The following is a 14,803-nucleotide window of genomic DNA, read 5'->3' as shown; positions in this document are numbered from 1 at the left end:
AAGTAGCAAATTCGAATAAAATCAGCTAGAAAGCAAAGGAATTTTACACTGGTGAAGCTAACGGCTTTTCAAATGTTCAAAATGTCTTTATTCTTAAAGAAATGGGATTCACACAAGAGGATCAGATTAGTGGTCAACTGATTGTTTTTTGAAATGGTCTTTGCTTACAGTAAAGGGTGGCCAATGGCTGGTACAACCAAATTATAATACAAAAAAAATTACTTAAAAAAAAGGAATATTCCGGGTTGAATACAAATCAAGTTGACAGCATATGTAGCATAATGCTGATTACCACAAAAAAAAAAAAAAGTACATTATTTTCTTTAAAAATCTGTGTTCCATTGAGGCACTTACAATGTAAATAAATGGGAACAATCTATAAAAGTTAAAATGCTCACATTTCAAAAGTATAGCCACAAGACATAAACGATACGTGTACAACAATACATGATTTAAGTGTGATAAAATCGGTTACTAATCTTTTTGGTGTAAAGTTATGGACAATTTTACAACTTCATTGCCATGATGATGTAATGTCAACAAACCCTGTAAAAATGCTGATTTAAACAACTTTACAGCTCAAATAATACAGGAGTTTTAACAGAAGAATTAATGTAAGTGATTTAAAATTACAAGCTTGACATTTCTGACCTTTTACCCTCTACAAAGGTTCACTTCCATTGTAAGTGGCTCAATCCAACTTCCTTTGAAATGAACATTTCAAAGGATTTCTTAACAGTACATTTTAACTTCAGCAGATCCAGGCGAAGTGTGGAGAACCCGGCACAAACTGCAGAAGATGGCGATGGGTGTGTTTGTCGAGGAGTGAGCGCCAACCGCGCAGTGAGTAGATCTGGAAGGAGTCCTTTGTGAAGAGTGTGTCCGTAGGCAAGATTAAGCATTGTGGTAGTCAGGAGCAGATTAGTGAGGAATCCTCCATTGAAGAGATGTGGACGAATAGAACAGGCGTAGAGCAAACTGGAAGGCAACCACAATCCCAAAACACCGGCAGAGACGGGCAACCAAAACAAATACAGGAGACATGACAACTAGGCAGAGAGAGAGCCAGGTGAGTACTTCAACACCAAACAACAATCTAGCAAAGTACATTACACAACAAAGGCCTTAAATGGGCAGTGAATCAGTGGAGAGACAGGTGCTGCTAGCATGCTAATTATTGTCGCAATCAGCGTTCCCATGGAAACACTGATCACGCATGCAGATAGTGCCAGATACACATGAGGGAGAGAAATAACAAAACAAACAGAACAGACCAACAAACTCACAGGAACCGTGACAGTTGTTTGAGCTTAACTTCTATTGGACCTGGAATAGTCCTTAAAATGGATGCTTCACCTACACGTGGCAATTCTGTCATTATTCACCATCAAGCCTCAGTCACCATTCACTTTCTTTGCATAATTTTTTTATACAATGTACTGAAAGTAAATGGTGAAAGATAGTTGTAGAGGTTTGGAACAACATAAGGGTAAGTAAATGACAACAACATTTTTATTTGTAGGATAAACTATCTCTTTAATAAGACAAATAAGACATAGAATTATTGGCACCCACCGGAAGAAACATAAATCGGCGCCTATAGTTTGGCCAATACTGATAATCTCAAAGTAGACAATTATCAGCTGATTTATGGGCGTGGATGATATATTTGTCTATCACTAGTTCAGATGTGTGAAGATGTGCTCTACAGTCATTATTTTGTTAGCGGGAGACTCAAAGTACAATCTCTGTGGTTTCATACTCCGCATCCCTTGTTACAAACCCAACATGCATACTAATGTTCCAACTTCAAGATCCATTAAATTGATTTTGCAGTTGAAATAATTCAAGCAGCATCAAAAGCTTTTGTCATCTCCATCCTTTTTTGATGCTGCCTCAGTCATGTGCCACAATCCGGCAAACCAAAATCAACTCTGCACCCTGCACACATTCCTTGCTGTGTCCATAATATACTCACAAAAAATCTTTATAAAGGGCATGGGAAGGATCCAGAAGTTGGCCCTGTCCACTGACACACGCTCTCAGTGAGATCAATAGCAGAAACTCCTAAGGGAAGTTCAGCATGAGTAACAGGTCCTGGTCAGGCTAAATCAACCCTCACTTGCATTTATCAGATTGTTCGCAGGTTGAAAAGCATATATAAGGCACTACTGCAAAGACATTTTTACAACAACTGATCAAGTCTTAAATCTGAATGTACAGTCAGGTCCATAAATATTGGGACATCAACACAATTCTAATCTTTTTGGCTCTACACACCACCACAATGGATTTGAAATGAAACGAACAAGATGTGCTTTAACTGCAGACTTTCAGCTTTAATTTGAGGGTATTTACATCCAAATCAGGTGAACGGTGTAGGAATTACAACAGTTTGTATATGTGCCTCCCACTTTTTAAGGGACCAAAAGTAATGGGACAGATTAACAATCATAAATCAAACTTTCACTTTTTAATACTTGGTTGCAAATCCTTTGCAGTCAACTACAGCCTGAAGTCTGGAACGCATAGACATCACCAGACGTTGGGTTTCATCCCTGGTGATGCTCTTCCAGGACTCTACTGCAACTGTCTTCAGTTCCTGCTTGTTCTTGGGGCATTTTCCCTTCAGTTTTGTCTTCAGTAAGTGAAATGCATGCTCAATCATATTCAGGTCAGGTGATTGACTTGGCCATTGCATAACATTCCACTTCTTTCCCTTAAAAAACTCTTTGGTTGCTTTCGCAGTATGCTTCGGGTCATTGTCCATCTGTTCTGTGAAGCGCCGTCCATTGAGTTCTGAAGCATTTGGCTGAATATGAGCAGATAATATTGCCCGAAACACTTCAGAATACATCCTGCTGCTTTTGTCAGCAGTCACATCATCAATAAATACAAGAGAACCAGTTCCATTGGCAGCCATACATGCCCACACCATGACACTACCACCACCATGCTTCACTGATGAGGTGGTATGCTTTGGATCATGAGCAGTTCCTTTCCTTCTCCATACTCTTCTCTTCCCATCACTCTGGTACAAGTTGATCTTTGTCTCATCTGTCCATAGGATGTTGTTCCAGAACTGTGAAGGCTTTTTCAGATGTTGTTTGGCAAACTCTAATCTGGCCTTCCTGTTTTTGAGGCTCAACAATGGTTTACATCTTGTGGTGAACCCTCTGTATTCACTCTGGTGAAGTCTTCTCTCGATGGTTGACTTTGACACACATACACCTACCTCCTGGAGAGTGTTCTTGATCTGGCCAACTGTAGTGAAGTGTGTTTTCTTCACCAGGGAAAGAATTCTTCGGTCATCCACCACAGTTGTTTTCTGTGGTCTTCCGGGTCTTTTGGTGTTGCTGAGCTCACTGGTGCGTTCTTTCTTTTTAAGAATGCTCCAAACAGTTGATTTGGCCACACCTAATGTTTTTGCTATCTCTCTGATGGGTTTGTTTTGATTTTTCATATTGAGAGTTGACAGCAACAGATTCCAAATGCAAATAGCACACTTGAAATGAACTCTGGACCTTTTATCTGCTCCTTGTAAATGGGATAATGAGGGAATAACACACACCTGGCCATGGAACAGCTGAGCCGCCAATTGTCCCATTACTTTTGGTCCCTTAAAAAGTGGGAGGCACAAATTCATTTCAAATCCATTTTGGTGGTGTATAGAGCCAAAAAGATTAGAATTGTGTCGATGTCCCAAAATTTATGGACCTGACTGTAGTATTATACCAGGGGTTCAAGGTTTAGCTTGATAGCTTTGGAGTTAGCCTCTGCCTTTAAATGCATAACTACAACATAATGAAGCTTCTACATAGAAATCGCAAAATATCATTACATTGTATAAGATGTTTCAAATGTGAACAACTTTTGGAGAGCTAATAGCAGTGTGAAATATACTTTTTTTGTTTTCCTCTCTCTGCTTCAGAGAATTATAATGCAAAGTGATCAGTAACGTGATTTATGTTTGGGGTGTGGGGGGAGGGGGATCAGAATGTGGACAAAATGACAGCATGATGCACGGTAAACTGAGATTGCAGAATTATTTTTCAACTGTAAAATATTAACTATTCGTTTGAACCTTTTTTGTTATTTTTTAATTATTATGCCACATGCACACATATGTGAAAATACAGTAAAGCACAATGAAGACAATTTCAGCATTTGAAATTCATTCCATATTGTTCGTGTAGAAGGGAGTACATTCTACACAGTGAAGTGCCTCTCTTGCTTTGTAATAATGTACAGATTTTGCTCTTATGGAAAGAAATTGGTACTTTTATTCACCAAAGTGGCACTCAACTGATCACAATGTATAGTCAGGACATTAATAACATGAAAAATTACCATTACAATTTGATTTTTTTTTTCAATTTGTTTTTGAAAATTTGAACTACTTCAAAGAGTACTCATCAAAAAATCCTCTGTGGGCAACAATGACAGCTTTGCAGATCCTTGGCATTCTAGATGTCAGTTTGACCAGATGCTCAGCTGACATTTCACCCCACGCTTCCTGTAGCACTTGCCATTGATGTGACTGTCTTGTCGGGCACTTCTCACGCTCCTTACAGTCTAGCTGATCCCACAGATGCTCAATGGAGTTAAGACCAATAACACTCTTTTTGTGTTTGATATAATGGCAAGTGATTTTCTAGTACCAAATTAGCAATTTAGCATGAATTTTCGAGGATAACGTGTGGCTGCTGAAAATGGGGCCTGTCTAGATTTGATCAAAAATTTAATTTTTAAATAGTGATGGAGATGTTTTTTATATCAGTAATGTCCTGACTATACTTATGATCAGCTGAATGTCACTTTGGTGAATTAAAGTACCAGTTTTCTTCTGAAACAGCAAAATCTGTACATTATTCCAAACTTTTGGCCACCGGTGTATGTAAAAATCAAGTGTACCTTAAGCCAAAATTAAAAATCTTGTAATGATTACTTTGTTTGTGTTTATTAGGACAAGTGTTTTTGAGGGACAATGTATTTCTAATGGGAGAAACAGTTTGCCAGTGTTTTGGTGAAATTAACTGATTTTGAGAGATTTTTTTTACAAGAATACTTGCCAAATAAACAAATAAATGGACATGACACTTTGATTTGTGTTTAAATAATGTAATTATGTGAGAATAAATAAATTGCTAAACAGCTGAAATCAACCTCCGGTTTGCATCAGAGTTTTCTCTTGGCATTTATTGTGTGAAAATGGCAGTCTGCCTCCTCATTATCCAGGCTATTATAAGACTACTTGCCAAATAAACAAATAAATGGACATGGAACATTCATTTGAGTTAAAAATATTTATTACCTTACTTGAAGTGATCACACACTGATCAAAGAAGCAGGATAGATGGCCCGCAAGGACCTAGATGGCGCTACGCAGCACTACGCAGACCAATCAGTGCTGGACTTGAAGCAGTGCATGTCAATTAGAAATTTTATCCGACTTGTTGTGGTGGTACATATACCATCAAAGTACTGCCAGAGAGATTTGAGAGCAGCCATCTGGCTCAGTCTGTAGTTTCTCCAAAGCTGTTGCACCAGCTCTGAATGACGACACAGCCTATTCGCGACCAGATCACAACATGACAATGGTGACACATATTTCATGGGCTGCGTTCACAATTGCATACTTCACATACTACTCTTACTGCTTCTGCTGTATCAATCTTTGGTAGAAATAATAGTATGGTAGTATGCTCATTACCAAGGTGCTGACAGTTTCTGTTCTGCTAAACTCTAACAAAACCGTGTTCTTTTAATGTTTATATCATATTATATTATGTTAATCATAGTAATATCATGCTTATTCATAAAGAAAAAATCTAAATTATTACAAATACTGACTACTTTTATGTTATTAAAATGGTCTAGGCTTTTACCCAACTTTCTTCTTGTACACAGTAGGTACTGTATCAAGCAGCACATAACATTTTAGGTTAACTATGTTTCTGATTATTTTATGTAAAAATAAACCATCTGTCTATATGAATTTCACTTTGTCTGCAAACACTGTGACTGGTGTGGGTTCAGTACACAACGGGAAGTGCAAAGTGTTCGGCTTGACAGCTCTCTTTTCAACCCCTCTCCTGACTGCAACCAACAAATCTCGCCAATCGGTAAATCGAGATGCATTGTGCCGATGACGGCTGCTCATACCTTTTAAAGCTCTTCCTTGGCTCATACAGGGAAAACACCATCATAAGCATTGTGCTCTATTTGTAACAAAAATTCAAGTTGTAGTGCAAGGCACAGAGTACATACTTATTTAATTAAATAGCAGCCTTTGCGGTTTAATAATTACTTTCAGACATGTAGCGACTGTCTTTTCCAGACTCAAAATTAAGCGTCGAAACACAGAAACCCTTCAAAATAAAAGCTCAGTTAAAATAAAAGCTCCATTTAAATGAAAATATTTGACAGAAATATATCACTATTGTAAAGTTATGTACTATTCACTGTATTACTACTACTACAAATATAACTCAAATGTTGTATTTTGGATTGTGCTGAGGTTCTGTATAAATAAAATAAAATGTTATGTTGAAAATTAATTGTTATATATTCATTTGATTAAAGAGTTAATTTAGTTAAAAAAAAAAAAACATTTGGATGATAAAATTGAAATAAACTGTTGATATGGAGTACCGGACTCATTATCGTTGAGTACCAAAAGTAAGTATCGGTACTCCTACTTGTTCTAAAAAAAATGGTATTGGGACATCCCTATTTTAAGAGTATGACTTGCGTGTGACAGTGAACAAGTAGGAAATACAGACATCATTTTTAAATTGTTGAGCAGAAAAACCTTTCAGTGAAGTGTTTCAAAAAGTAACTTTAAAGTAATTAGTAATATGATTACTTTTTTAAGGAAAGTAAGGAGTAGTGTAATTGAATTACAATTTAGAAAAGTATTAAGTAATTTGTAATGGATTATTATTGATATTTTGTTTTTGTAATTTACCCAACACTGCATTCTGACATATAGTACTGACAAAACGGTGAAAAAGAATTAGAAAAATTTAAATTTTTTACTTTCAATGTTTCATATTATCATTGTTTTTTCCAGCATCTTAATGATGTGCTGTCTAGGATGATGCATTGCGAGGATGCCAAGTTCTATTCTGGCATGAATTGTGTGTGTGTGTGTGTTATGAAATGTATTTATTTTAGCTGCAGCACTCAGTCTGAAGCACAGTAAAAGATTGTGCCTTAGAGCACTGTTTCCCAACCTTTTATCTGCCACGGCATACTTTTTAGAACTAAAACATTCAGGGCTTAAAGTATTCCGGCCGGGGGCCGGATTTCCGGCTTGAGGGCAGGTCCGGCCTCCCGCGCAGGCAAAATTTATTAATCAGGCTGCAAATTACAGTCGGACGCACTTTCGGCGCGGACGCGCTTGGAAAAAACGAGTGCGCCGCTTCCATTATGAGCGCGCATACCGCGCGGCTGCATTTGAAACTGGGAACTTGAATGCGGTTTAATATTTTCGAGTCAATTGATTTCACCTACCAATCATATGAGAGGAGCGCAGCTCTAACTAACGTCACAAGCCTATCAGAAGCAGAGCAGGGCGGGTCCTGGCAACAGTGTGATTGAGATCCATACCTCACGTTAGCGTCGTCGGTGAAAGCATGGAGCGCAGAACTCCAGAAACAACATTAGGTGACTTAATGTCATCATGGATGAAAAGAAAGGAGATGTGAGTTGGTTGATTTCGTAAATTAGCTCAGGTCAGCATAATCATATTTTCTGTCTACACCTTTTGATGTTAGCCTTACGTTGACTGAGCTAACATTAACATACACTGCTGCTAGGTAACTTCAGACTGTTAGTTAAATATTTAATGTAGAACATTCTGTGTAGCTTACTAAAAAAAACATTATGTGTAGGCCTACCATGAAAACGAGTCCACTTTAAACCGCTTTATTTTCTGTCAGCAATGTATGACAAGTAACGTTGCAGTGTGTACACACCTTTAGTGCTGTCAACGTTAACGTATGTGATTTCTTTTTTTTTTGTCCAGCTTTAATGTTTTAAAATATTTAACACAATTAACGCTGCATCCGTTCTTTGTCATTCTTTAGCTCTTATTAGTTATTAGTTTGTCCACCAAATGCTTTAAACCATTAATGTGCGACAAGACAAAAGAGAACGCACTTCAGTAAATGTCCTCTCACACACACACACACACACACGCACGCGCACACACACACACACACACACACAGTCGCGAACCAGTATCGAATTCTCTTTCGCGCTTGAACGAACAATAACACACACATTTATGCCAAAATGTCCGTTTTGTCGAGTATCCTCACAAGAATCAATCATTATTAACTTTAAATGAGTTAAATAAAATCTTAAATGGAAGGACTATTTTATAACCCTAAAATTTAGTATACTAAATAAAATATCAGTGATACTGGCCTTCATTAATAAAAAGATGCCATTAAGATACAGCCGTAATACTTAAAAATAAATGGTTCCATTTGAAGATAAGTCTGTCTCTGCAAAACAACAATTCATAATTAATATCCCATATTGTACCAAATATATATATATACAAATTTATAATATCAGCTTTTAGATGGTGAACACTAAAGTATTTGCTTATAAATTAAAGATATCCCCAACAATGCAAAATATCACATATTTGCATGAAACATTATTACAAAATGATTCAACCATAAATACGGAGAAACAGTCTCTGTATTACAAACCACTGCTCAACAACTTTTGGGTGGAGGGGGGCCTTGGGAGATAATTGGCCCCAGGGCCAAGTCATAATCCGTCCCTGCTGACATCGGCGCTTCTCTCAAATCGCGCCTTTGACAGTTCACACATTGAGCTCCGATTTGCCTATGATTTCAGGCTTTTGTCAGCGATCTCCACAAAATTGTTGGCGAGCGAAAATTGAGCTTAAAATCGTGTAGTGTAAACGCGGCATTACTCGCATGTTTACTTGTAATGATTGAAATTCGGCTATGCAAAAAAAAAAACAAGTGACATAGGTTGGCTATGCTGTGTGTTGTCACAGGTGGCAAGAGTGCTAAATGGGTAATGAAAATACAACAAATTTGCTCCTTTTCTAATTTGTAGATTTTTTCTTGCAATGCCACAACAAATTACAGGGATACAAACTCGAAAAAAGTAAAGCCAATCACTGGTTCATGAAATTTTTTTCCTGTGGATTTTCTTTTTAAAGAATAAGCTAAAAGCACTAATTCCAGCTATTTTAGTGATTCAAGTTTATTCAAATTTACAATTGTGCAGAATTAACTGCAATATAAAGAGTATTTTGGTGAGGATTGCTTATGTTTCACAAATTTGTTAAATTTTAGTTCAGTGACCCCTTCTGGAAATGTCACTAGGTGGTGACAAATGAGCGTCTTATGTGCTATGAGTGAGTCAGTGAATCATTTTGAGTTGTTCATAACCGAAATCTACCAAGAGACTTTATAGTGCATTAAAAGAACAAAGCAGATCAATAGTCTTCCTTCAGTCTGAGCATTATTTTTCATCCAAAAAGACAACAATAATAGTCTTTAACGTCTTTACCTTATCCTTTATTAAAACTTGCATGGCTGCAAATCTACTGACTTCAGTATAAGAATTATAAACACAAAACAGATCTACGGTATCATTTTCCTACAGTAACTTGCCTATTTAAACTGCTGAGCATGACTTTTATCAGAAAAGACCACAATAACAGACAAATAATTATAATTTTAAGTTTCAATAATGTTCTTTCGTCATTGCGCATTTCACGTGAGTTGAGTCGAGGCGTCAACACTCCGTTCAACACCAGCGTCAAGCGCCGCATTGCCCTCCACATGACAAGAGTTGCAGAAAGTATCACAGAGGGGCGGTTTTACGAGGTGTGCACAATAAACATTGAAAACATGTATTTGGAAGAGAGAAAAAAGCTTGCAGTTGCTTTGATAGCAGAAAGGTTTTTAGATAAGGTAATATTTAATTATTAATATTAATAATTAATAATATAAAAAAACAAGGATAGTTTAATTACTCCTATAACTGATATTATAAACCAGTCAGTGAAAGAGAGTGTATTCCCTAGAGTTTTTAAAAGAGCTGTGGTAACTCCATTATTTAAAGCAAGTGATAGATTAGAAGTAAGTAATTATAGACCTATCAGTATTCTCCCGATAATCTCAAAAGTGTTGGAAAAATTGATTTCTGGGTAGCTTGTAGAGCATCTAAAAAATGCTAATTTATTACATCCAATGCAATTTGGTTTTCGCTTGAATTATTCTACAGAAACTGCTTGTTGTTACTTTTTAGAAAATATTAAGATTAAATTAGATAAAGGCAGGACAGTGGGAGCAATGTTTTTAGATCTTCTTAAGGCCTTTTATACAGTTAACCATTCCATACTTCTTAATAAATTATTGAATTATGGATTATATTCTAGTGTGTTGAATTGGATAAAATCTTATCTGATGGAACGTACTCAGTGTGTTAAGGTTAACAATACATTATCTCAACTCAAATCATGTAATCTGGGAGTCCCTCAAGGATCAATACTGGGGCCACTGTTATTTAGCCTGTATATAAATGATCATCCATCCGTGTGTGATGATGTAGGTATTTTGATGTATGCAGATGATACTGTCATATATGCACATGGTAGTAATGCTGATCAAGCTCTCATGTATCATGCAAAATGTTTCACTTTGGCTTATGTCTTCAGATCTTACATTGAATACTCAAAAAACTGTAACCATATATTTTAGTAAAGCTTTTCCGTTTGTTTATGTTGATGGTCAGAATTTAAACAGTGTACAAGAAGTGAAATATTCAGGGGTTATTCTGGATTCAACTCTTTCTTTTAAAAAACATGTTACGAAAATGACTAATACACTGAAATATAATATAGCGACGTTTAGACACATTAGAAACTCTCTTACTTACGAGGCATCACGGGTTTATTTGAATGCAATTACATTTTCTACTATTAAATACTGTATTTCTTGTTGGTCGCAAGCAAACAAGACAACTTTAAAGCCAATTATATCACTTTATAAACAGGTCATAAAAGTATTAGATAGGAGATCTTTGCAGTGTTATCATTGCGGTATATTAAATAAATACAGGTTATTAAGCTTTGAAAATGTAATTGTTTATTCAGATGTTAGGTTTGTTTTTAAAATAGTTCATAACATTACTCCTCCCCCTTTTAAAAGATTTGTATATCTTTGTTCAGAATAGATGACAAGGGATTCTAGATCTTCTGCACGGAGAGATTGCAGAATTTCTATAAGAAATTCAGCATTTGCACAATCTGCCTTTTCATACAAGGCAATTAAAGAATGGAATAAACTACCTGATGATCTTAAAATTTGTTTAGATTTTTATATGTTCTCCAGAAATGTTAAAAATTGGCTTTTAGGACTTCAAACTTGTCATCATTAATTTTGTACAATATTAGAATTTTACTGTTAATGTATATGTGTGTATTTATGTGCATATATTTGCGTGTTTTTTTGTTTATATTGTTTTATTTTTCTTCGCAGGGACTGCAGATGGAAATTAGCTAGTAGCTAAATATGGTGCAAAGCATCTCTTCTCTTGTGAGATTAATGTTTTTGTGCATGGTCCCTGACAAATAAATGAATAAATTAAAAAAAAAATTTTTTTTTAAAGAAATTATGAGACATTCGATGTCTCTTCAGAAATTTGGACAGTTTTTAAATATGAAAGACTCATACACATGAATATCAGTCACTTTTGCACGTTAAGCAGCGCTCTTCACAATCATAAAAGTGACCAATTATGGTTTCAAAATTTCGAATTTCTCCGAAAGGTGAAGAGTTTGGATCCCTGATATTATTTTATTTTTCATGCATTTATTTATTTTGTGGAATCTGATCATTTTCCACGGCACTCCTGACAATCCTTTTTTATGGCACACTAGTGTACTGCGGCACAGTTGTTGGGAAACACTGCCTTAGAGTAACAGAATAAATTATATGTTTTAGCACAAATGTGCCCTCAGAGGACTTACAGGTGCTGTTGAGATTCACGGTTGTGCTGATTTCTCCGAATGAGCTGTATTACCATCTCTCCTTCAGGTGCTCACAGCACTCTCTCATTAAATGAACAAATTTCAGCAACATACATTTTGAAAGGGATAGTTCACGAAAATGAAATTAATGTTCAAGCTGCTCTGTTCCATACAACGATAGTAGACGAGGACCAGCGCATGTAATAGAGAATCTTGGACATTCTGCTAGATAACTCCTTTTCCACATAAGAACGAAAGTCATACAGGTTTGGAAAACATGCAGATTGTTATTTGCATGTGTATGTGTGTGTGTGTGTTTGGTTGTTTGAACTATCCCTTTAAAAGTTTGTTGCAGAACTCTGGCTTCTACCTACAGACCTTGGAACAGGATCAAACAGGCAGATCCAGGTTAAGGTTTCTTTCCTGACCTAAAACTGTTTTTGCATGTCCCTGATCTCGTATACGTCTTTAGAAGTGTGTGTGAGAGACAGAAAGAGAGCATAAAAAAAAGAGCAAGAAAGTTGATAATCAGGTCATAGGAAAATGCAGTTCAGTCACTATCCATTTAGCTGAGCATAGCAGGTGTTGTAACAAGGAACAGCACAGTTCTCTTTTCCACCAAAGAGGCTCCACAATGGCTGTTTAGGGGGCAGTCGCATTGGGGGATCTAGCTGGGTTGGGAGGGTTTTTAGACTTTTAAAGATTTATTTCACTACAGATTACAGAATACATGCTGTGAAATTTAATATGTGATGTTCATTTACATTTTTTATTTATTATTTCTTCCCAATTGGGAATGCCCAATTCCCAATGCACTTTGAGTCCTTGTGGTGGCGTAGTGACTTGCTTCAGTCCGGGTGGCGGAGGACGAATGAGACTGTCAATCTGCACATCTTATCACATGGCTAGTTTAGCGCGTAACCACAGAGACATAGACCGTGTGGAGGCTACACGCTATTCTCTGCGGCATCCACGCTCAACTCACCACGCTTCCCACCAAGAGTGAACCATATTATAGTGACCACAAGGAGGTTACCCCATGTGACTCGACCCTCCCTAGCAACTGGGCCAATTTGGTTGCTTAGGAGACCAGGCTAGAATCACTCAGCACACCCTGGATTTTAACTCATGTCTCCAGGGGTGGTAGTCAGCATCTTTACTCGCTGAGCTCCACAGGCACCCCATTAATTTATATATTTTAAATGATTTAGACTATAAACAAGTTAACAACAAGTGAGCAATTTTTACCAGTACAGTAAGACAATATGCATGCTCTGAATAAAGCCTATATATCGAATGCAGTGATGCTTCAGAAACATAAGTAATTTATAGAAAATGTAAAGTCAATTTCCAATTTTTTTTAAATATTTTTACAGGAAAACAATAAAAAGTTCTAATCAAGAATAAGATTTTTTGCAGTACATATTTACGCTGAAAAGCTCTATTAAGCTCCAAAAGGGAAAGTTTCTCAATTATGTCATTTCCACCACTCATAACAGTGTGAAAGTGCCGTTTCACCGCTGTTCAAATGCTCCTCAGATCGCATCATATTTATGGATATAAGTTTTCCATATGAAAGGACCTAATAATAAATGAAATACTAGACAATAACTTGCAAAGTAATCTCTTTAGTAATCAAATTACATTTTGAATGTAACTGTATTCTGATTACCGAGGATTTAAATTGTAACTGTAGTGTAACATGTATTAACTCTTCAATCCTGGGACACTAAAGTTGCTATGGGACAACTGCTTTATTCCAAATCAATAGAGGCAGCACTTTAAGGCATCATAAACTGTTCCCAAAGGTACAGTAGATATCTTAATCATTAGCCAAATTATTTTAGCCAAATTCTAAGGCAGCAGCAAATGTATTCTTCACAGAGAAAACAAACCCATAATCCATTGCTCAGTGAAAAAAAAAAAAATCCAAGATGGTGGATGAGGCAAGAGAAATGCTTATTATACATACATACACACACATATATACATACAGTATGGTATATACAGTATGTTTCAGTAAAAACTAAAAGGTCTTGATAAACATAGTTTAATAAAAAAAATATTATTTTCCCAATTTGTGCTTGTGCATTTTATTATGCTGTTAGCTGTTAAAATCAGTGCAACAGTCGGCTTCCAGAAGTAAAAATCCCATTAATTTCTTACATGTAACAATAATTTATGAACCTTTAAGACAGCTCTACTGTGAGCTCTGAGATTGTTAATCTATGAAATCTGTGAACTGTATGGGGCTATGAGCGAACTGCAGAACGCTCACCCCGACGGACTGTTTATTGTCACCGGAGATTTCAACCATGCAAATCTCAAGACAGTGCTCCCTAAATTCCATCAGTATGTGGACAGTATGTGCAACGACAGGGGCGAACGCGCTTGATCTTGTTTACACAAACATCCCAGGCACGTACCGGGCAGAGCCCCGCCCCCACCTCGGCTACTCAGACCATCTCTGTTATGTTAATTCCAGCATACAGACCGCTCGTCAGATGCACAAAACCGCTGCAGAAGCAGGTGAAAACCTGGCCAGCAGGAGCCATCTCTGCTCTTCAGGACTGTTTTGAGTGTACTGACTGGCACATGTTCAGGGAGGCTGCAACATATGGCGATTCTACCAACTTGGAGGAATACACAGCATCAGTGACCAGCTACATCAGCAAGTGCATTGATGATGTCACTTTCTCCAAGACCATCACCACACGATCCAACCAGAAGCCGTGGATGACTGCGGAGACTCCGCCTTCAGAGCAGGCG

The sequence above is a fragment of the Xyrauchen texanus genome, chromosome 19 (assembly GCF_025860055.1).
Source record: "Xyrauchen texanus isolate HMW12.3.18 chromosome 19, RBS_HiC_50CHRs, whole genome shotgun sequence".
In the NCBI taxonomy this organism is placed as follows: domain Eukaryota; kingdom Metazoa; phylum Chordata; class Actinopteri; order Cypriniformes; family Catostomidae; genus Xyrauchen; species Xyrauchen texanus.
The sequence above is the reverse complement of the archived record's forward strand: the minus strand, read 5'-3'. Positions refer to the sequence as shown.